This window comes from Oryctolagus cuniculus, chromosome 6 (assembly GCF_964237555.1).
Source record: "Oryctolagus cuniculus chromosome 6, mOryCun1.1, whole genome shotgun sequence".
Taxonomy (NCBI): domain Eukaryota; kingdom Metazoa; phylum Chordata; class Mammalia; order Lagomorpha; family Leporidae; genus Oryctolagus; species Oryctolagus cuniculus.
Window position 1 is genome coordinate 68,518,205 of NC_091437.1, and position 22,203 is coordinate 68,540,407.

At 45.6% G+C, this 22,203-nt stretch overlaps 1 protein-coding gene across 1 annotated transcript in view; it reads left to right on the forward strand.

Annotated features, from left to right (window-relative positions):
- Positions 1 to 1,670: 1,670 nt before the first annotated feature.
- ZFP2 (ZFP2 zinc finger protein) overlaps positions 1,671 to 22,203 on the forward strand; it is a 30,126-nt gene continuing 9,593 nt past the window's right edge. Inside the window, 2 exon segments of the mRNA XM_051833785.2 lie at positions 1,671 to 1,706; positions 5,826 to 5,921. The gene's annotated coding sequence lies outside the window, so the exon portion shown is untranslated.

Here is a 22,203-nt window from a genome sequence, read left to right on the forward strand (position 1 = left end):
ATTAATTTCCTATGGTTCATATTAGCCTGATACATCTTTTTCCAACTTTTTGCTTTCAAACTTTGTTTTACTATATAACTAGATTTTAAAATTTTATTCTGGGGGCCAGTGCTGTGGCATAGTGGGTAAAGCTGCCACCTGCAGTGTCGGTATCCCATGGGGGTGCTGATTCAAGTCCCAGCTGCTCCACTTCCAATCCAGCTCTCTGCTATGGCCTGGGAAATCAATGGAAGATGACCCAAGTCCTTGGGCCCCTGCACCCACATGGGAGACCCGGAAGAGGCTCCTGGTTCCTGGCTTTGGATCGACACAGCTCCAGCCATTGCAGCCAACTGGGGAGTGAACCAGTGGATGAAAGTCCTCTCTCTCTCTCTCTCTCTCTCTCTCTCTCTCTCTCTCTCTCTCTGCCTCTCCTCTCTCTGTGTAACTCTTTCAGGTAAATAAATAAATCTTTAAAAAAATTATATTCTGGAAGTATTTTTTCCATGTGCATGTGTAGTGAGTACTGATAGATTTGGATTTATTGCTAACTTCTCGTGCACTTTGCTACTTGTGGATTTATTTGTAGTCTTTTTGAAATTTCACACAGTATGTTGTGCAGTTTTATCAAGGACTACTTCTCAACTAGAATTACTATGCTGACTAGGAATGTTCATGTCATTTCTTTGTTGAAATGCCCTTGGGTTCAATTTATTTGTCTCAGCTCAGTGACAAAATTTTACTCGGTAACATTTTTTGATGCTAGCTGGGTTCCCTTATCTTGATTATGTGAACTTGTTCATGTCTTGAATGGCTGTGAAGAAGACACAGAGGCAGACACAGTTAAAGGCAGCAAAGACTGTTTGATTCAGTACTATTCTAACAGGGACAGCGGCTGGAGTAAAGCAGAGTTCTATTCTGAATACAGCATAGGAAGTTGAGGATTAACATCCAAAAAGCAGAGTTGGGGGCATCAGTGGAGGGACAATTACTAAGAGGAGCCATCGGGGCAGGTAGACTTGCTAAAGACAGGGCAAGGACTCAAGACATCAAGGGTAGGAGATTTTGCAGGACTGTCACTAAGGTTGGGCTTGGCAGCCCAGGATGAGGTCTAGTCGAAAAGAGAGGTCTAGGAGCCTGTCTACCATTGGGTTATGCAGAGTGTCCTTGTCACAGCAAAAGCAAGAAGCAGAGGAAATCAGCAGTTATTTGCAGGAAACCAAATATTACAACCTAAGCTACCATATTGATCTCTCCCCCAAATCACACAGGTCTCCAAATTCCAAAGTGGCATATCCACTTGAAACTACCCAACACGGGCACCACGTTTAACCGACGGAGATTCTGAAGCACCTGGAGCTGACCCCAAGTCTCCGAGACGTTACCACTTTCTCTGCTCAATCTCCCCTTATTTCCGAGGAGCAAAGTGGGGCTTTATCAAATCTGTCAAGCCCTCTGTCTTCCCGTGGAATGAGCGCCCATAGCCTCCAAAGAGAAACTTTAGGGTAGCAGCGATAACGCGCCGCGCCAATCCGCTCTGTGCTAGGCAACCCCACGCCGCGAAAGCGCTCGCTTGCAACCAGTGGGAGAGCCTCGCCCGCTGGCGGCCCCGCGCCTGCGCACTCAGCCCCCTGCGCCGCCGCCCCGCGGCCTTGTGGGAAATGTAGTCCGGCGCTCCAGGCGCAGCAGCGTCGCCCGCCCGGGTTTGGGGGCTCTGCAGGGAGAGGGTGAGTGCGGGCTCTTCGCTGGGAGGCGCCGGGTGGTGTCCGAAGCCTTTGCAGGATGAGCCGAGACTGCAGGGCGAGGCTGTTGTGGCCTGAGGGCCAGGGGCGGCCGCGGTGGACTTAGGGATGCGTCCTCACCCCCTGGAGGCAGGCCGCGGAGGGAACTCCAGTGGCCGAGTGCCCACGACGCGGTTCTTCCACCTGTCTCAGGAGGTCGCCGAGGCTGGGTCCACCCAGGGAGGCGGCCCCGGGTCTGAGGACTCCGAAGTCGCTCAGGTTTCCCCGGGACACGGGCAAATATCGGGGAGCTGCCCCTCGGAAGTCTTGGCAGCTGCGGGACCGCAGGCGGGGCTCTCGCGGCTCCGCACCTGCTCTTTGTGCGGACCTCCAAGGCTTGCCCTCTGGTGTCCGCTTCCGAGGGGGCGCCGGCGTGGGTAGCCCGTGACCCTTCCCTTGGTCACAACGGGGAGGCCAACCCCGTGCACACTTGTACTGGAGGGCATTTTTTTTAAGCAATTTTTTTCTTGGAAGTTCGCTGTAGGTCCCCTGGAAAATACAAATGAGCAAAGCAATTCAAAATCTGTGTGTCGATGTGTGTATAATAAACACTTTGGCTTTAGATAGAAACTATGATTTTAGTATTGTTTTTCCATTTAGCTTTTTTTAAAAAAAAATATTTATTTATTTATTTGAAACAGTTAACAGAGAGAGGAGAAGGAGAGAGAGAGAGAGAGAGAGAGAGAGAGGTCTTCCATCCGATGGTTCACTCCCCAGATGGCCGCAAAGGCTGGAGCTGGGCCGATCTGAAGCCAGGAGCCAGGAGCTGCTTCTGGGTCTCCCAAGTGGGTGCAGGGGCCCAAGCACTTGGGCCATCTTCTGCTACTTTCCCAGGCCATGACAGAGAGCTGGATCGGAAGTTGAACAGCCAGGATTTGAACTGGCACCCACAAGGATGCCGGCACCACTGGTGGCAGCCTTACCTGCTATGCCACAGTGCTGGCCCCTCCATTTATCTTTAACAACTGAGTTATGACATGTGTGCACCATCCCCTACAACATAGCTGTTACTGGTATAACCACCACCTGATGCACATGGAGAATAGATTTTTAAAATATTAGCAAATTGAAGACATCTCCTTATTCCAATTTTAAAAAAACTACCTTGTCATTTTAATGACTACGAGGGGAGGTATGGCTCTGTCATTTAAAATCCTGTCTTTAGGGGCCAGCGCTGTGGCGCAGCAGGTTGATGGCCCTGGCCTGCGGTGCTGGCTTCCCATATGGACACCGATTCGAGTCCCAGCTGCTCCACTTCCAATCTAGCTCTCTGCTGTGGCCTGAGAAAGCAGTGGAGGATGGCCCAAGTCCTTGGGCCCCTGCACCCATATGGGAGACCAGGAGGAAGCTCCTGGCTCCTGGCTTTGGACAGGTACATCTGCCATTGCAGCCATCTGGGGAGTGAACCATCAGATGGAAGACCTCTCTCTCTCGCTCTCTCTTGCTCTCACTTTCTGCCTCTCCTCTCTCTGTGTAACTCTTTCAAATAAATAAATAAATCTTTTTTAAAAAATTCTGTATTTAGGTGTTTGTGTTCTTTCTCAGGTAGGTTGGGTTGCCTTTTGTTTTTCAGTTTGGTCTTTGATAGCGTGTTTTTCATGGCTGTGCAGAAATGTCACATGTTCATAGATGGAAACCTCTTCCCTCCATATGTGAGGCCTCCTGTTCTATGAGCTCACGAAAATGTTCACCTGTAGTTTCTTCTAGTACTCTTGTTCCATGTGTATATTTTTATTCTTTTTCAGACGGCAGTCCCTTGCTGCAAGTTACTGAAAACTTTACCATTTCTTCACTGATGTGCAGAGTTACTTTTTTTGTATTCTGAATTTGTACACATTTTTTTTCCAAACCGTCTGTGTTTGTAGGATTTTAATTTGTTTCATCAACCCTTGACCCTGTTAGACAAAAGCAGAGAGTTTCTCTGTGTTAATTACAGCTGTGTTCACTGCCACCCTGTGGGGTGGGGCCGAGGACACTGGAGGTGTTGAGAACACAAATAGTGAATGAGTAATTCTGCCTGTTCCGTAATGTCAGTGTTCTAATTAATGTAGCTTTATAAATTCTGGCAAACAAGTTCATTCCATCATCCGGGGAGAAGCCAGGAGCCAAGAACTCCCTCTGGGTCTACCACATGCGTGGCAATGGCCTTAGCGCTTACACCATCCTCCACTGCTTTCCCAGGTGCATTAGTGGGGATCTGGATCAGAAGGGGAGTAGCTGGGGCTGGAACCAGCACTCATACTGGCATTGCAAGCAGTGGCTTAACCTGCAGCACCACAGTGCTGGCTTCCTAAAATCTTACTTTTAATAGAGATAATTGTAACTTTTCATGGGGTACACTGATGATTCAGTTCATGTGTACAGCGTGCAAAGATCAAGTCAGGGGAATTAGCATCTCTGTCACCGCAAACAGTTGTCATTTCTCTGTGTTGGAAACATTCAGAATCCTTTCTTCAGTGATATAACATACAAATAAATTGTTGTTAACTATAATCACCCTACCATGCTTTGGGACTTATTTGTCCTGTCAACTGCATTTTTGTACCTGATAACCAATCTCTCTCTCTCTCTCTCTCTCTCTCTCTCTCTCTCTCTCTCTCTCTCACTACTCCCAGGCTCCTGGAGCCAACCATTCTCCTCTCTACTTACTTGAGATCCACTTCTTTAGCTTTCTCATATGAATGAGAATATTTGCTATTTGTCTTCATCAGTATTCTTCTGAAAAAAATTTCCTGTTACACAGCACAACTTTGACCATTTCCCCCTATGATTTACTTTAAAATATTACTTAGGTATAACTTGATTGGGAGTGCACTGAATTTGAAAATGAACTTCAAAGAAATAACATTTTAGAATATTGAGATGTCCTATCCAGGGATATGCCTTGTCTCTCTCCATTCATTTTTCTTTATCTAAGTAAAGGTAATAATTTAAGCTGAATAAATTTAAAAAGTTTTCTTTGGGGCCAGTGCTGTGGTATAGTGGTTTGTAAAGCTGCAGCTTGCAGTGCCAGCATCCCATAAGGGCACCAGTTCAAGTCCTGGTTGCTCCTCTTCTGATCCAGCTTCCTGCTGATGGTCTGAGAAAGCAGTGGGAGATGGCCCAAGTGCTTGGGCCCCTGCACCCATATGGGAAATCCAGAGGAAGCTCCAGGCTCCTGGCTTCAGATTGGCTCAGCTCTGGCCATTGTGGCCATTTGGGAAGTGAACCAGCATATGGAAGAATCTCTCTTTCTCTCTCTCTCTGCCTCTCTGTAACTCTGACTTTCAAATAAAATAAAATAAATCTTAAAAGTTTTCTTTCTGTGGATGCTATTTTTTTTTTTTTTTGGACAGGCAGAGTGGACAGTGAGAGAGAGAGAGAGACAGGGAGAAAGGTCTTCCTTTGCCGTTGGTTCACTCTCCAATGGCCGGCGCGGCTGGCGCACCGTGCTGATCCGAAGCCAGGAGCCAGGTGCTTCTCCTGGTCTCCCATGGGGTGCAGGGCCCAAGCACTTAGGCCATCCTCCACTGCACTCCTGGGACATAGCAGAGAGCTGGCCTGGAAGAGGGGCAACCGGGACAGAATCCGGTGCCCCAACCGGGACTAGAACCCGGTGTGCCGGCACCGCAAGGCGGAGGATTAGCCTATTGAGCTGTGACGCCAGCGGATGCTATTTTTTTTTAAAGTATTTATTTATTGATTTGAAACTCAGAGCCATAGAGAAAGAGAGGCAGAGAGACAGAGATCTTCCATCCACTGGTTCACTCCCCAAGTGGCTGCAACGGCCGGATTTGGGCCAATCCGAAGCCAGGAGCTTATTCTGGGCCTCCCACGTGGGTGCAGGGACCCAGGCACTTGGGCCATCTTCTTACTGCTTTCCCAGGCCATAACAGAGAGCTGGATTGGAAGTGGAGCAGCCGGGACTTGAACCGACACCCATAGGGATGCTGGCACCGCTGGTGGCAGCTTTATCCGCTGTACCACGGCGTCAGCTCTGCCATATCTTTCTTATGTAGTTTGTTGGTATTTTATTTTGTCTTGTTGCAGGAGTCGCATTCTCATGATTTCTGTTCCTTCCCACAGCTCTGCCTCCCCCTGGAGTCTGTGCATCCCCTAGAAGGACCCACAGGAAGAAAGGAGAAGGCCATGGTTGCTGGGCGACTTCCGCTGGGGGCTCAGGTGAGCTCTGTTTCCCTTTCAGCCACTACCTTACCACTGTGCAGTGTGAGGGCTTAGCTGCAGGGTGGGACTAGTGAGACATCAGGAGGGGAGGTTGGAAATTTTCCACAGAGGTCCCCCAGTGTCCCTCACCTGTGTTCTCAGCTTCCACTTATAGTCAGCTGGTTCCCCTGGTCTGCTGAGTTCTTGGGGGTAGTTCAAAGTCAGAAAAGGAACACAAATCCTACCTGAGATGGTCCTCGTGCTTACTGATCTCACAGACTCTTGGGGATCATAAAAGAGGACGGCTCTGTACCGGGTCAGACCTAAGGATAGCACCTGGACGAGATCATTGGGACAGGTGTGGGTAGGTTCCTGGACTACCAGTGTTCCAAGACCTGCAGAAGGGAAGATGTGCTGACCAGGGGAGGTATCAGCATCTCGGGATGAGAAGGGATAGCTGGAGAGGATTTGCTGTCACAGAGTTGCAGTGTTCCCAGTTTGAGTCCTGACTCTGCTACTTATTAGCGGCATTATCTGGGGCCAGTGACTTCCCTGAAGCACGCTTTCCCATGGTGAAGACAGAGATAGCAGCACTAACTCTGTCTGCTGCACACTTGGCATTGCTGAGGGTTTCACGTGCTGCATCTCATTCACTAATGCCCACGTCATGGATTTCTAGAAAGGTCAACTAAAATAGTGTAAGTGAAAAGTGCCAGGCTTGGTTCCTGGAATGTTGAGGGTAAGTGTGGAAGGCATTCTTAGTGTTCTTGCAGTCCAGAGCTCCGGGTGTTGAGTTTTAGAGCTGGGGTGAACATAGCAGCGACGGAAAGTGAGACACCTTGGACTGGAGTCGAGGGAATCACAGGGTTTGAGGTCAGGTGCTGGGGAGGAGGCGTCTGTGTGTTTGCTGGGGTGTTGATCATGGGCTGGAGGAGGAGCTTGGGAGCTCAGCCTGAGGATTTCCATAAAGGGCATTTGCATGACGAAAGGTTTTCTACAAAAAGCAATCCCTTAGAGGAATTCATGGAGCCAGAGCAGTGAGGAGCCCAGGCTGCTCTAAAAAAAAAAAAAAAAAAAAAAAAAAAGATTCAGAAGTGCTTGATCCCAAGTCCTTTTTGTTTTTTGAAGATTATTTCATTTATTTTTAAAAAATATTTATTTTTATTTATTTGAAAGACAGGGTTACAGAGAGAGGTAGAGACAGAGAAAGAGGTCTTCCATCCGCTGGTTCACTCCCCAGATGGCTGCAATGGCTGGAGGTGCGCTGATCTGAAACCAGGAGCCAGGATCTTCTTTTGGGTCTCCCAATGGGTGCAGGGGCCCAAGGACTTGGGCCATCCTCCACTGTTTTCTCAGGACATAGCAGAGAGCTGGATCGGAAGAGGAGGAGCTGGGACTAGAACTGGCGCCCACATGGGATGCTGGCACGTCAGGCCAGAGCTTTAACCCACTGTGCCACAGTGCCGGCCCCTATTTCATTTATTTTAAAGACAGAGTGACAGAGAGAGGCAGAGGCAGAGAGAAAGAGATCTTCCATCCACTGTTTAACTCCCCAACTGGCCGTGATGGTCGGGACTATAGGAACCAGAAGCTCCATCCAGTCTCCCACGTGAGTGTAGTGGTCCAAGCATGTGGGTCATCTTCCACTGCTTTCCCCATTAGCAGGGAGCTGGATTGGAAGCAGAGCAGCTGGGACTTTAACTGTTGTTCTAGTATGGGATCCAGCATTACATGCGGCGGCTTACCTGTTTTTTATGTTAAGTTTACTTAACTGTGTTGTCTGCAATACTGAAGATCTATCTCACTGATGTTTTCTCTTTTAATAAGATTTTTTTTTTAAAAAAGATTTATTTATTTATTTGAAGAGTTACACAGGGAGAGAAGGAGAGGCAGAGAGAGAGAGAGGGAGAGAGAGAGAGAGAGGTCTTCCATCTGCTGATTCACTCCTTAATGGGCTACAATAGGCCAGAGTTGCGCTGATCTGAAGCCAAGAGCCAGGAGCTTCTTCCAGGCCTCCCATGCGGGTGCAGTGGCCCAAGGAGTTGGGCCATCTTCCGCTGTTTTCCCTGGCAGATTAGCAGAGAGCTGGATCGGAAGTGGAGCAACTGGGACTCGAACCAGTGCCCATGTGGGATGCCGGCACTGCAGGCGGCAGCTTTACCTGCTACGCCACAGTACTGGCCCCTTCATAAGATCTTATATCAAGGTCCTGTTAAATATGTCACATTTGCTTATCAAATAAGTCAGTTTAAAAGGCTTCATGGAGATAAGGATAAACTTTTGTGGTTTCTCTTTGCACTCAGCATCACCAGATTCAGTTTTGAAGGGGAGAGTAATTCACAATGATGGAGATTAAAGAGAGGGAGCTCGTGGGAAGGGACAGAGTACCGAGGCTGATGAAGGTTGTAGTTTGGTTATCAGAGGCTTAGAATTTATGTTAGTTAAAATAGTGTTAAATTTTAAATCAGCTATTTTGAGATCTAATTTACATAAAATAACCTATTCAAAACTTATAACTCATTGAGTTCTGACTAATTTATGTACCAATACAAACACCACCCAAATTAAGATACAGAACATTTTTGCCACGAAACTCTCCTTGTCACTATTCTAGTTCCCGTCTCCCCTCACAGACAACTGCTGGTTTGCCACATTTGCTTTCATTCTCTCTTTTTCCCCATTTATAAATGTACATGTATGTGTGGGCATGCATGTGTGTGTGCTGCACGTGTGTGCACACATATTTCTCAAGCATCTGAGAATAACTTATAGACATGGTTTCCCTTTAACGTTTTCCGTGTTTCCTTAAATCAAGGCCACTCTCTTACATAACTAAAATACAAGGATTAAAATGAGGAGACTTACATCAATAGAATACTGAGACCTCATCTACAAGCTTTACTGGAGATGTTCTTCTCTGGTCTGGGGTCTGTTCCAGATCACACCATTTGCACTTGGCTGTCTCTGTAGTCTCCCTTAACCTGGAACAGTTTCCCAGTGGTTTTCTTTGATGACCTTGAAATTTCCGAGAGTATACAGGCCAGCTGTTCTGGGAATGCTTCTCAATTTGAATTTGTTTGATGTTTGTTCATGATTTGTTTCAGAGTCTGAATATTATGATTTGGATGATATATGCACAAGTACAAAATTTTAAAAATACAAATGAGCAATCCGCAGTGGCTACAGAAGACAGGAGGGCAGGTGTCCTGGGGGGGAATCATCTCAGTAAAATAAAGCTGCTTCCTCCCTTGTCTCTGAGCCCCTAGCTATCCCTCTGCACAGAAAGGCAAAGATGGTAGTTTCTGACGTTGCCTTCCAGAGATGACTACGGAAGCCCATATGTGTATACATTTCCCCCAATTTTTATCCGATTGGTAATATGACGTTGTACCTTGTCTTTTAATGTTAGTTTTTTTGCATTTCACGACACATGCTGGAGACCCATCCGTATCATTACTAGAGGACTCCTCTCTACCATTGTGAGTGTGCCAGAGTTCACCCAGTCAGTTCCTACCAATGGGCAGCAGCTTGGCTCTTGATATTAGCCAGCTACAGGCATTTCTTCACTTGGCTGCTGCTTCTGATCTCCTGGAGCTTTCCAGCGAATAATGGGAAATTGCTAACACGTCGAGAAGTAAAACATGATTGGCAACTAGATGTGATTACATGTTACACATTGAATGAACTTACAAAGTATGGTAATAGTTCTGGGGCACATCACTGCAATATTAGATCTGTTTTCCTTTTCTTTCTTTTTCATTTTTCCTTTATAGGCAGTGATGTTACCGTGAATTGCCCGTGTGCAGCTTTCATTTACCTTTGTATTTTATCTTCTTTTGCTGAATGTAGATATTAGGTACATGGGGCTGGCATTGTAGTGTAGTGGTTTAAGCTGCCATCTACAAAGCAATATCTCAAATGGGTGCAGTTCAAGTCCTGGCTACTCCACTTCCAATCCAGCTCTCTGCTAGTGTGCTCATGCATGGACCTCTGACACCCATGTAGGAGACTCAGATGGAGTTCCAGGCTCCTCTGTGTAACAAATAAATAAATAAATAAATACATTTTTAAGAAGTTAGGTATGCAGCCCAATCATAGCTTATAGCCTTTTAAAGACATGTAAAGGCTTTAAGGTAATAATTCCAGGTTTCCAGCTTTCAAAAATAATTATGAATTACATTCTACTTTTAACATACCTATCTACATCCTTTGCCCACTTTTTTACACAAATTTTATAATAGTCATGCTATGTTGCAAAAAATGTAAATTATATAATACTGTAAGCCTATAAGGCATTATATGTGATGTAAGAAAGCTGCTACTAAAAATTATTGACATTTATTACATTTTAAAAATTATTCTATGTTTTAAACATAAGTTTTAATCAAGATGTAATTTAGTTAATTATGTTTCCCCTTAAAAATATTGACCATACCATTTTCTGATTACCTCCTATTTGCAGAGTTCATAATCTGTTGCTTCTACCAATGAACTGTCCTCCCTCCAAAAACTCCACTGAAGTCTTTATTATTTTTTAATTTTTAAAAATATTTATTTTATTTATTTGAAAGTCAGAGTTACACAGAGAGAGAAGAGGCAGAGAGAGAGAGAGGACTTCCATCTGCTGGTTCACTCCCCAAATGGCCTCAATAACTGGAGCTGGACCGATCCGAAGCCAGGAGCCAGGAGCTTCTTTCAGGTGTCCCACCTGGGTGCAGGGACCCAAGGACGTGGGCCATCCTCTACTGCTTTCCCAGGCCATAGCAGAGAGCTGGATTGGAAGTAGAGCAGCTGGGACTTGAACTGGCGCCTTTATGGGATGCCAGCAATGCAGGTGGCAGCTTTACCTGCTGTGCCACAGTGCTAGCCCCTGAAGTCTTTTAATAACAGTCTTTTCTTTAGTATTGTTTTATTTTCCACGGGTCTGAAGTCTTCATTTCTCCTAAAGCATCTGTTCCAGACACATGTGGTAGAATGTGTATCTATCAGTAAGTCCACTTTTTTGGGGGGAGGGGGTTGTTTATGTATAAAAAGAACTTTTTAGGCCAGTGCTGCAGCTCACTAGGCTAATCCTCCACCTTGCAGCGCTGGCACACCGGGTTCTAGTCCCGGTCGGGGCACCGGATTCTGTCCCGGTTGCCCCTCTTCCAGGCCAGCTCTCTGCTGTGGCCAGGGAGTGCAGTGGAGGATGGCCCAAGTACTTGGGCCCTGCACCCCACGGGAGACCAGGAGAAGCACCTGGCTCCTGGCTTCAGATCAGTGCAGTGCCGGCCGCAGCATGCTAGCTGTGGTGGCCATTGGAGGGTGAACCAACGGCAAAGGAAGACCTTTCTCTCTGTCTCTCTCTCTCTCACTGTCCACTCTGCCTGTCAAAAAAAAAAAAAAAAAAACTTTTTATACAATGTAGATGGTAATCCTTTGCTGTAAATTGCTAATATTGTTCTCTGCCATTTTGCTTTTATTTTATTTTATTTGTTTTTAAAGATTTATTTATTTACTTGAAAGTCAGAGTTACACAGAGAGAGAATGAGAGGCAGAGAGAGAGGTCCTCCATCCTCTGGTTCACTCCCCAATTGGCTGCAATGGCCAGAGCTGCGCTGACCCGAAGCCAGATGCCTGGAGCTTCTTCTGGGTCTCCCACAAGGGTGCAGGGGCCCAAGGATTTGGGCCATCCTCTACTTTCCCAGGCTACTGCAGAGAGCTGGATCAGAAGTGGAACAGCTGGGACTAGAACCGGCGCCCATATGGGATGCTGGCACTGCTGGAGGGGGCTTTACCCTCTACACCACAGCACCGGCCCCCATTTTGTTATTAAATCTGTATACAGGGCCAGAGTTGTGGCATAAGGGGTCAAGCTGCTGCCTGCAACGCTAGCATCTCATATGAGTACCCGGTAGGAGTCCCAGCTACTCCCTTCTGATCCAACTCCCTGCACATACACCTGGGAAAGCAGCAGAAGATGGCCCGAGTATTTGGGCTCCTGCACCCATGTGGGAAACCTGAATGGAGTTCTAGGCTCCTGGCTTTAGCCTGGCTCAGTCTTGGCTGTTGCAACCATATTGGCAGTAGAGCAGTGGATGGAAGACCTCTCTCTATCTCTCTTTCTCTCTCTCTCTCTTTCCTTCTCTCTCTGTCTCTCTCTCTTTCCCTCTATCTGTCACTCTGCCTTTCAAATAAATAGAATAAATCTTTTAAGAAATAAATAAATTTGTTTATAACACTTTTGCTACAAATAAGATTTAAAGATTTAGACATAAATTTCCTTTTCCTTTGTTTGGCTCTGGAATTGTGCTGTGAAAGCTTTTCTTAGACCAAGACTATATAAATGTTTTTTTCTGTGTTTTCTATGCATTGGATCTCATTGTCTATGTGGTGAGACAGGGATCTGAGTGCACTCAGCACAGTGTATGTGGGCATGTCATACATAGATCCATTTATTACACAGGCAGCACCAGGGCACCACCTGCTGGACAGTGTTACAGACACAGAGAGTGTAGCGGTGAAAGGCAAGGTCTCTTTCTCTGAGATCTTAAGGTTCTAAAAGGGGGAATGATGTTGAGTGATGAGATGCCCCCACAACAGGTTACAGTACATGTGACTGGGTTCTCTGTTAGCTGGCAGTCTGGAGGGGCTCTTCAGAGGAGTGGCTTCCAAGCTGATGTCATCTGTGAAATAATCTGTTTATTCTCTGTAGATTTGAAATGCTACCTTTAAAACATTATTTCCATATACCTATACATAAAACGAGAGTTTATTTTTCTGGATTCTTTTCTGTTCTATTTCTGTTGTAGGACCACACTATCTTATTTGTTGGTTTACAATTTATTTTGTTACTTTGTAAGGTAAGTTCTCCTCTCTTTGTTCCTTTCAAAATTTTGGTTGCTGTTCTTACACATTCATCCTTCTAGTGCAACAGCAAAAAGTAAAGATATCCACTTCTGCTTTGAACTTCTTTAAATCTGCACATAATTTGCAGAAGTTTCCATCTTAGGATGCTTCTTCCTGCTTAGTGAGAGCATGGTCCTTCCCTTCATTCAGTTCTTCATCGTAGCCTTTGTTAACTTTGTACAGATGGATCCTGAAGGTCTTGCATCTTTTTTTTTTTAAAGATTTATTTATTTACTTAGAAGTCAGATACAGAGAGAGGAGAGCCAGAGAGAGAGAGAGAGAGAGAGAGAGAGAGAGAGAGAGAGAGAGACATCTTCCATTCTCTGGTTCACTCCACAAATGGCCACAATGGCTGGGGCTTGGTCAGACTGAAACCAGGAGCCAGGAGCTTCATCTGGGTCTCTGACATAGGTGCAGGGCCCCAAGTACTTGGACCACCTTCTGCTGCTTTCCCAGATGTAGGGAGCTGGATTGGAAGTGGAGCAGCCAGGGACCCATATGGGATTCTGGTGCCACGGGCGGCAGCTTTACCTGCTATGGTACGGCACTGGCCCTGAGCAATTTTTATTTTTATTTTTTAAGATTTATTTATTTATTTGAAAGGCAGAGTTACAGAGAAAGAGAGAGAAAGGGGGGGCATTCCAGAGAGAGCGGGGAGGGGAAGTTTCTATCCAATGGTTCACTCCCCAGATGACTGCAATGGCCACAGCTGCACAGATCCAAAGCCAGGGGCCAGAAGCTTCTTCCAGGTCTCCCACGTGGGTGCAGGGGCCCAAGGACTTGGGCCATCTTCTACTGCTTTCCCAGGCCACAGCAGAGAGCTGGATCAGGAGTAGAGCAGCTGGGACTCAAACCGGCATCCATATGTGATTGCTGGCACTACAGGTGGTGGCTTTGCCCGCTACACCACAGCGCTGGCCCCAATTTTATTTTTTTTAAAGATGTATTTATTTATTTGAAAAGCAGAGTAGCAGAGAGTGAGAGAGAGCTTCCATCTGCTGGTTCAGTCCCCAAATGGCCACAACAAGTGGGGCTAGGCCGGGATGAAGCCAGGAGCCAAGAATTCCATACAGGACTCCCAAGTGGGTGACAGGAACCCAAGGAATTGGGCCTTCCCAGGTGCGTTAGCACAGAGCTGTATCAGAAAGGGAGTAGCTAGAATTCAAACTGGTACTTGTGTGTGGGCTATCATCATTGCAAGCAAGTGGCTTAACCTACTGCTGTGCCACCATGTCCACTCTTGTCAGTGATTTTTAACCTATTTTTCCCACTTTGATATGTTGATTAAATAAAAATTAGGAGAAAATAATGAGGTGGAAAAAAAGATAATGAACTTTGTACCTGAGTATTGACACTTTCTCTGGAATTCCCAGTCTTGGATTTAAAGTACAAAAATTTCGTGGAACTTGGCTTCCGCTCAGCCTCTGCTCTCTTCAGTCCTCTCTATTATCCTTCCCTTTTGCCTGTTTGCCTATTACAGTGCTGTCTGTCCTTACATGATTAAATGATTTCCATTACTTTATTGCTGTTGCCTGCTACTTTCTTATTTCTCTACAGTCTTCTCTCATCTTTTTTACACACAAAAAATTTTAAGTGATTTCATCTAGTTGCCTCTGATCCTTTTTCTATTCCATTTGATCTTATCTGGGCTTGCTTCTGCCTCCACCACTGCTGGTGTCAGCAAGTTTCCAACTCAGCAGCTCTCCTCAGTTAGCATCTCTCTGACCGACCTGTTTCTGGTACTGGTGACCATGGCCTCCTTGAAACTCCTTTCTTCTGACTGTCAAACCTGAGGCCCCGCCTCACTCTCCCTGCCCTTCTCCGACTCTCTTGCTTACTGGACCTTGCTAGGGTTTTTTCTTGGCCTTCTCCTGCAACATGGCAGGGTTGGATGACCTTGGCTTTGAGCTCCAGCTGTGTGATCTTGGTTATGCTTATTTGACCTTTTTTATCCTCAGAATTATCATGTGTAAAATGATATTTTTTATTTATGAATTTTCATTTTATTTGAAAGGCAGAGAGACGGAAGTCTTCTGTCTACTGAGTCACTCCCCAAATGGCAGCAACAGCCACTGCTGGGCTGGACTGAAGCCAGAATTTTATCCTGGTCTCCCATGTGGGTGGCTGGGACCCAAGCAATTGAGCCGTTGCCTGCTGCTTCCCAGGGTGCGCATTAGCTGGAAGCTGGAATCAGGAGTCGAACTTGGACTCAAACCCAGGCACTTGGATATGGGATGCAGGTGTCCCAAGAGGTGTCTTAACTACTGTTCCAAACACCTGTCCCAAAAACGATAATTGTACTATCCATCCAGCAGTTATTGTGTGGATTAAATGAGGTGAGACAGGGAGACAGGTGAATCACCGGTTAGTGAAGACTTCAGTACACCTGCAGCGGACACAGTGGTGGCTGTGTTTTTATTGCTAGAAGCCTTCTGTGTGTTTCCTGTCTCCTGCCTGTACCCTAACCTGAGTGGTACCCATTCGTCCTATTTGCCTTCAGATGTTCAGTGCTTCTCAAGTGATCTTTGTTCCCTGGATTCTAATCCCCCTTGCAATTGACATTTCTCTTTTAGATATTATCACTGACTTTTCTCTGCAGAAATGTGTTGTATACCTTTACCTTTTCTACTGTGTACAAAAGCATTTGTCATCATTTCTTTCTATATATTTTCTTAAAAAAAATTAGGGAGCTAGGCAGATGTTTATTTGCTCTCTGGATGGTGGTGCTGGGCTCTCTAAGTATAAAGTAGTAAAATAAATCATTAAAAGAAAATATTTATATGGAAAAAATAATCATATGAGCATTATGGCTGGTTTCTAGTAGCCTGTCTAAAAAACAAGATTCTAGGGGCCAGTGCTGTGACATAGCAGGTAGAGCCACTGCCCGCAGTGCTGGCATCCCATATGGGCGCCGATTCCAGTCCTGGATGCTCCAGCTCTCTGCTATGGCCTGGGAAAGCAGTAGATGATGGCCCAAGTCGTTGGACCCCTGCACCTGTGTGGGAGACCCGGAAGAAACTCCTGGCTTCTAGCTTCAGATTGGCGCATATATGGCTGTTGCGGCTATCTGGGGAGTGAACCAGTGGATGGAAGACCTCTCTCTCTCTCTCTCTGCCTCTTCTTCTCTCTCTGTGTAACTCTGACTTTCAAATAAATAAATAATCTTTAAAAAAAACAGGATTCTAGGAGAAGAATATATATATATATATATATTTTTATGGCTTTTCCTGTGTATTGTCCAGTTTGGGCAACTAAATTATGCTTTTAATGCTAACTTATTTGATATAAATGATTCCTTAAGGTAGCTTTTTATTTTATTTATTTTGAAAAGCAGACAGATCAAGATAAACACCACTAAGAGAAACAAGCAGAGATCTCCCATCTGAGTGAGGCTGGGACTTGAACTCAGGCCTTCTGTCATGGGATGCGGTGTCCCAGGGAGCATCTCAAGCACTGTGACTGACACCCACCCCTGCTTGAGTAGTTTTAAACACTTCTATTATAGATTCCTTTTTTAAAAATACATTTGTTTATTTGAAAGAATTCAGAGAGAGGAAGAGAGATAGAGCGATCTTTCACCTGCTGGTTCTCTCCTCAGATAGCTGCATTGGCTAGGATTGACTGGGTTGAAGCCAGGAGCTTCATCCAGGTCTCCACGTGGGTGGCAGGGACCCAACTAGTTGGGCCACCTTCTGTTGCTTTTCCCAGGCCATTAGCAGGGAGCTGGATCAGAAGTGGATTAGGGCTGGTGCCGTGGCTCACTAGGCTAATCCTCCGCCTTGTGGCGCTGGCACACCGGGTTCTAGTCCCAGTCGGGGCGCCGGATTCTGTCCCAGTTGCCCCTCTTCCAGGCCAGCTCTCTGCTGTGGCCAGGGAGTGCAGTGGAGGATGGCCTAAGTACTTGGGCCCTGCACCCCATGGGAGACCAGGAGAAGTACCTGGCTCCTGCCATCAGATCAGCACGGTGCGCCGGTCACGGCGGCCATTGGAGGGTGAACCAACGGCAAAAGGAAGACCTTTCCCTCTGTCTCTCTCTCTCACTGTCCACTCTGCCTGTCCAAAAAAAAAAAAAAAAAAAAAAAAGTGGATAAGTGGATTAGCAAAAAAAAAAAAAAAAAGTTATAAAAAAAAGAAATGGATTAGCCAGGACACAAACTGGTGCCCATTTGGGATGCTGGCATGTCAGGCAGTGGTTTTACCCACTACGCCACAATGCCAGCCCTTACTGTAGATTTCTGTGGGTTTTCTTTACTGTTGCTGTTTGTATGTGTTCTTATGCAAATAACTTCTTTATACAACCTGTATTCCTGGAGCATTGGTAATGTAGCAATGAGCAAAATCAAGCAAAGTTTCCTTGAAGAGCATCATCTAGTAGGGAGACAATAAATAATGGAGAGGGGGGTGAAGAGAGGGAAGGTGGGAGGAAGAGCATAGGTGCTGTGTGGAAAAGCAGCAGCATAATGGAACTAGGCTAGAGAACAGGAGTGCTGGTGTGTGAGTGTGTGTGTGTGTGTGTGTATGTAAATTATTTGAGAGGGAAATTGAGAAAAAGAAACAGGAAAACAGAGAAAGGTCCCATTTGCTGGTGCATTCACAAAATGTCTGCAATAGCTGAGGCTGGGTCAGGCTATAGCCAGGAGCCAGGAACTCCATTTGTCTGTCACTTGGTTAGCAGGCACCCAGTTACTTGAGCCATTACTGCTGCCTCCTAGAGGCTGCATCATCAGGAAGCCAAAGTCAGAAGCAGGAGCCAGGAATCTTTTTTTTTTTTTTAAGATTTATTTATTTGAAAATCAGAGTTACACAGAGGAGAGGCAGAAAGAGAGAGAGAGAGGAAAGAGGTGTCTTCCATCTGCTGGTTCACTCCCCAATTGGCTGCAACGGCCAGAGTTGTGCCAATCCAAAGGCAGGAGCTTCCTCCAGGTCTCCCACGCTGGTGGGGGGCCCAAGCACTTGGGCCGTCTTCTACTGCTTTCCCAGGCCACAGCAGAGAGCTGGATTGAAAGAGGAGCAGCCGGGTCTCCAACTGGTGCCTATGTGGAATGCCAGCACTTCAGGCCAGGGCGTTAACCCACTGCGCCACAGTGCCGGCCGCATGCCAGGAATCTTACCAAGGCCCTCTGGCATGGGACATGAGCGAGCATCTTTACCCTTGGGCCAAATGTCTGACCTGGGGGTGCTGTTTTCACAGGGATGAGCAGGGAAGGCCTCATTTTTTTTCCAATTTATTTATTTATTTGAAAGGCAGAGTTACAGAGGGAGAGAGATCTACCTTGTGCTTCCAAGTGGACACAACAGCTGGGACTCCGCCAAGTCAAAGCCAAGAGCCAGGAACTCCATCCAGGCCTCCCATGTGAGTAGCAGGGCTCCAAGCACTCACAACATCTTCTGCTGCTTTCTCAGGCACATTAGCAGGCAGCTGGCTCAGAAGCAGAGCAATGGGGACTCCAACCAACCAGCACTCTAATATGGGCGGGCATCACAGGCGGTGGCTCAACCTGCTGTGCCACAACGAAGACCTCACTTTTAAGGTGACTTTTGAGCAGATACTAAGATAAAGTGAAGGATTATGTGGGAGAACTTTCTGGACAAAAGGAACAGCAGGACAAAGCCCCTGAGGCAGGGCCTCGCATGTCCCCATCTGAAGGGGAAAGTGCTAGGGGTGTGATTTGTCTTTCGCTCCTATAAAAACAATCAGTTTCCACCATCACACTTTTTGTTTCTAGGCACACCTTCTCATTTTCTGAGTGTTCCTTTTCAGTAGCTATATTTAATGTGTGCATTAACTAGCCTGTGAGATAATATTAAGATCATATTTTGGTTGTTTAGGGGTTTTCAGCATAGGCATGCAGCATTTTTCCCATGCTAGGTTGTTTTAGTGGGTTTATTTATGCCTTTCTCATCACCCCACTGTCACTTTGGCAGGTTTTTGAAAGTGGCCGGCAGTAGTAAATACATGTGTTTTGATTTTGTGTTTCCCTCTCCCACTTACGCCTTCAGACTTCTCTACCTGGGGTTGGGTCCTAAAGCTTCCTCACTTGTTTGTGCTCACAGGCCACACTGTGTTTTACTTGAATGTGCCTGCTCTCTAGTACGCAGGCTCACTGAATTGTCTGCACTGAACATACTCCTTTACATCCTCTTCCTACAGAGTTGTCTGCCCAAATGAGTATTTAATATACTCCTGTTGAGTGAATATTGAATGACATCATCTGAAGCTTTTAGAAACCAGGTAAAAGTATGGCCTTGAGAGTCATAATCATACCTGTGAAATTCCTGTACGTGAAGACTGGACGGTTGTCAGGAACTATGGGTGAGCGGGGCAAGGCAGCCAGGACAGAACCCTGAGGATAGTAACATTTGGCAGGGGCTGGGGTGATAGCAAGAGGGGTCCCAGGAGCAGGAGAAGGTCTGGGGTCAAGGGAAAGGAGAAATCAGAGGTCCCCACAGTGTCGAGCAATAGAGGAAAATGCCTGACATTAGGGACCCAGGGAGGAGCCCTTTTGGTGTTCAGAGAAATGTATTGTGGGCAGACAGGTAAGGGAGAAGGGAATAGGTCAGAACTTTCCAGTACAGACTTGTTTCAACAAAGTTAGCTTTTTAAAAAAGATTTATTTATGTATTTGAAAGGCAGAGTTACAGAGAAAGAAGGAGGGACACAAAGAGAGTCTTCTTCTATCCACCTGTTCACTCTCCAAATGACTAACGACCAGGGCTGGGCTAGACTAAAGCCAGGAGCCAGGAGCTTCTTCCCTGCACTCCCACATGGGTGCAGGAGCCCAAGCACTTGGGCCATCTTCTGATGCTTTCCCAGGCACATTATCAGGGAGCTAGATCAGAAGTGGAGCAGCTGGGACACCAACTGGTGTCCATATGGGATGCCGACATTGCAGGGTTAATCCTACACCACAATGCTGGCTCCTATGTCATCTACTTCTAGTGTGTACTTGGGAGGCATCAAGGACATTGAAATTGTTGTGCTGCCACCACCACCATCTCCAGAACTTTTTCATTTTCCCAAATGGGAACTCTGGACCGGTGAAACACTGACAACCCATTCCTCCCATCTCCCAGCCCATAGGAACTAGCACTTTGCTCTCTGTGACTCTGAATTTGCCCACACACTGAGCACTTCATGTAAGGGCAATCATCCAGTCTTTGTCCTTTTTGAACTGGCTTATTTCACCTAGCATATATATCTTCAAGGTTTGTCCTTGTTGTAGCATGTGTAAATTTCCTTTTTTTTTTAAAGGTTTATTTATTTTTTTGAGAAGCAGAGCTGCAGACAGAGAGAGGAAGAGACAGAGAGACAGAGGTCTCCCATCTACTGACTCACTCCCCAAATTGCTACAACAGCAGGAGCTGGGATGATCTGAAACCAGGAGCAGCTTCTTCTGGGTCTCCCACGTGGGTGCTGGGGCCCGAGGACTTGGGCCATCTTCTGTTGCTTTCCCAGGCCATAGCAGAGAGCTGGATCGGAAGTGGATCAGCCAGGACTCGAACTGGCACCCATATAGGATGTTGGCACTGCAGGTGGCAGCTTTACCCACTATGCCACAGTGCGGGCTCCAGTGGCTGCACTCTTACATTCCTACCAGAAAACCACATGGGTTCTAATTTATCAACATCCTCACCAATACTTATTAGTTTCTATGTTTTTTATTTACATGTATCTCATAAATACAACATTAGGAACATAAAGAAGATCCCAAGAATAATACATCTTTTATGAGCAGTTGGACTTAATTATCACTTATGAGACATAAGAATATCCTTCACTTAATACACTAAAATGAAGTTACTCTTTGAGATCAAGTTTTACTATTAAGCCTCATATAACAACTCTTTGAGGACTAAGGTCCTGCATGGGAAGTTAGTGCACAGTGACTCCTGTTGTTAATTTAACAATTAACATTCCTATGTATGACGTCAGTGATCACCTGAGTCTTTTGACATGAGCTGCCTAGGTCATGGAAGCCTTTTGAATCCACAAACTCTGTCAATATTTAGACAAGACTGTAAGCAAAGTGGAAGTTCTCTCCTCCCATCAGAGAAAAGTACATCATTCTTTCTTGACCACTTCTTTCCACTGGGCTCTCACCCACCGAGGTCCTTCATGTAGGACTTTTTTTGCCACAGTGTCTTGGCTTTCCATGCCTGAAATGCTGTCATGGGCTTTTCAGCTGGACCAGAATGCCTTAAGCGCTGATTCTGAGGTCAGAGTGCTGCTTAAAGTGATTGTCATTCTATGAGTTGGCTGTGTGGACTGCTTTCTGTGTTGGAGCATTCACTCCTTTTTAATTCTATCTATTATTGTTACTATCAGACAATGAATCCTATCTATATGATCACTAATACTTAATTCTATCCATATGATCACTTTAAAATTTAAAATGCTAATTTTTACCACATATTTTAAGGGGACTTGGGATCCCATGGCAAGTTTTAAACCATACCTTTAGAAGTAAGTCCATAGGAATGTGTGCAGAACTATACAGCTTTACAGTTATACACTTCATAATTATAACTTTAGAAACATGGTTATTCTTCCCACCATGCCCACCCTTCCACGCATACTCCCACGCCTCCTCCCTCTCTTATTCCCACTGTTATTTTTTTACTAAGGTCTATTTTCAATTAACTTTATACATATGATTAACTAAAGTTAAGTAAAGAGTTCAACAAATAGTATGAAAGAAAAAAAGAAAGAAAACTGTTCCTCAACAGTCAGGACAAGGGCTGTTCAAGTCATTGCTTCTTGAAGTGTCAATTTCACTTTTACAGATTGCCTTTTAGGTGCTGTATTGTTATCACAGGTCAGGGAGAACATTTGGTACTTATCACTTTGGGACTGGCTTATTACACTAAGTATGATGTCTTTCAGAAATCCATTTTGTTGCAAATGACCAGATTTTTTTTAACTGCTGTGAGGTATTCCATGGTGTACATTCTCATAGTTTCTTTATCCAGTCTTCAGTTGATGGGCATTTGGGTTGATTCCATGACTTAGCTATTGTGAATTGAGCTACGATAAACATGAGGGTACAGATAACTCTTTCATAAGCTGATTTCTTTTCCTTTGAGTAAATTCCTTGGAGTGGGATGGCTGGGTCATATGGTAAGTCTATATTCAGATTTCTGAAGTATCTCCATACTGTCTTTCACAGAATCTGTACCAGTTTACATTCCCAGAAACAGTGGATTAGGGTACCTTTTTCCCACATCCTCACCAGCAGTTGTTGTTTATTGATTTCTATATGAAAACCATTCTAATGGGGGTGAGGTGAAACTTCGTTATGGTTTTGATTTCCATTTCCCTGATGGCTAGTGATCCTGAGCATTGTTCATGTATCTGTTGGCCATTTAAATTCCTCTTTTGAGAAATGTCTGTTTAAATCCTTTGCCCATTTCT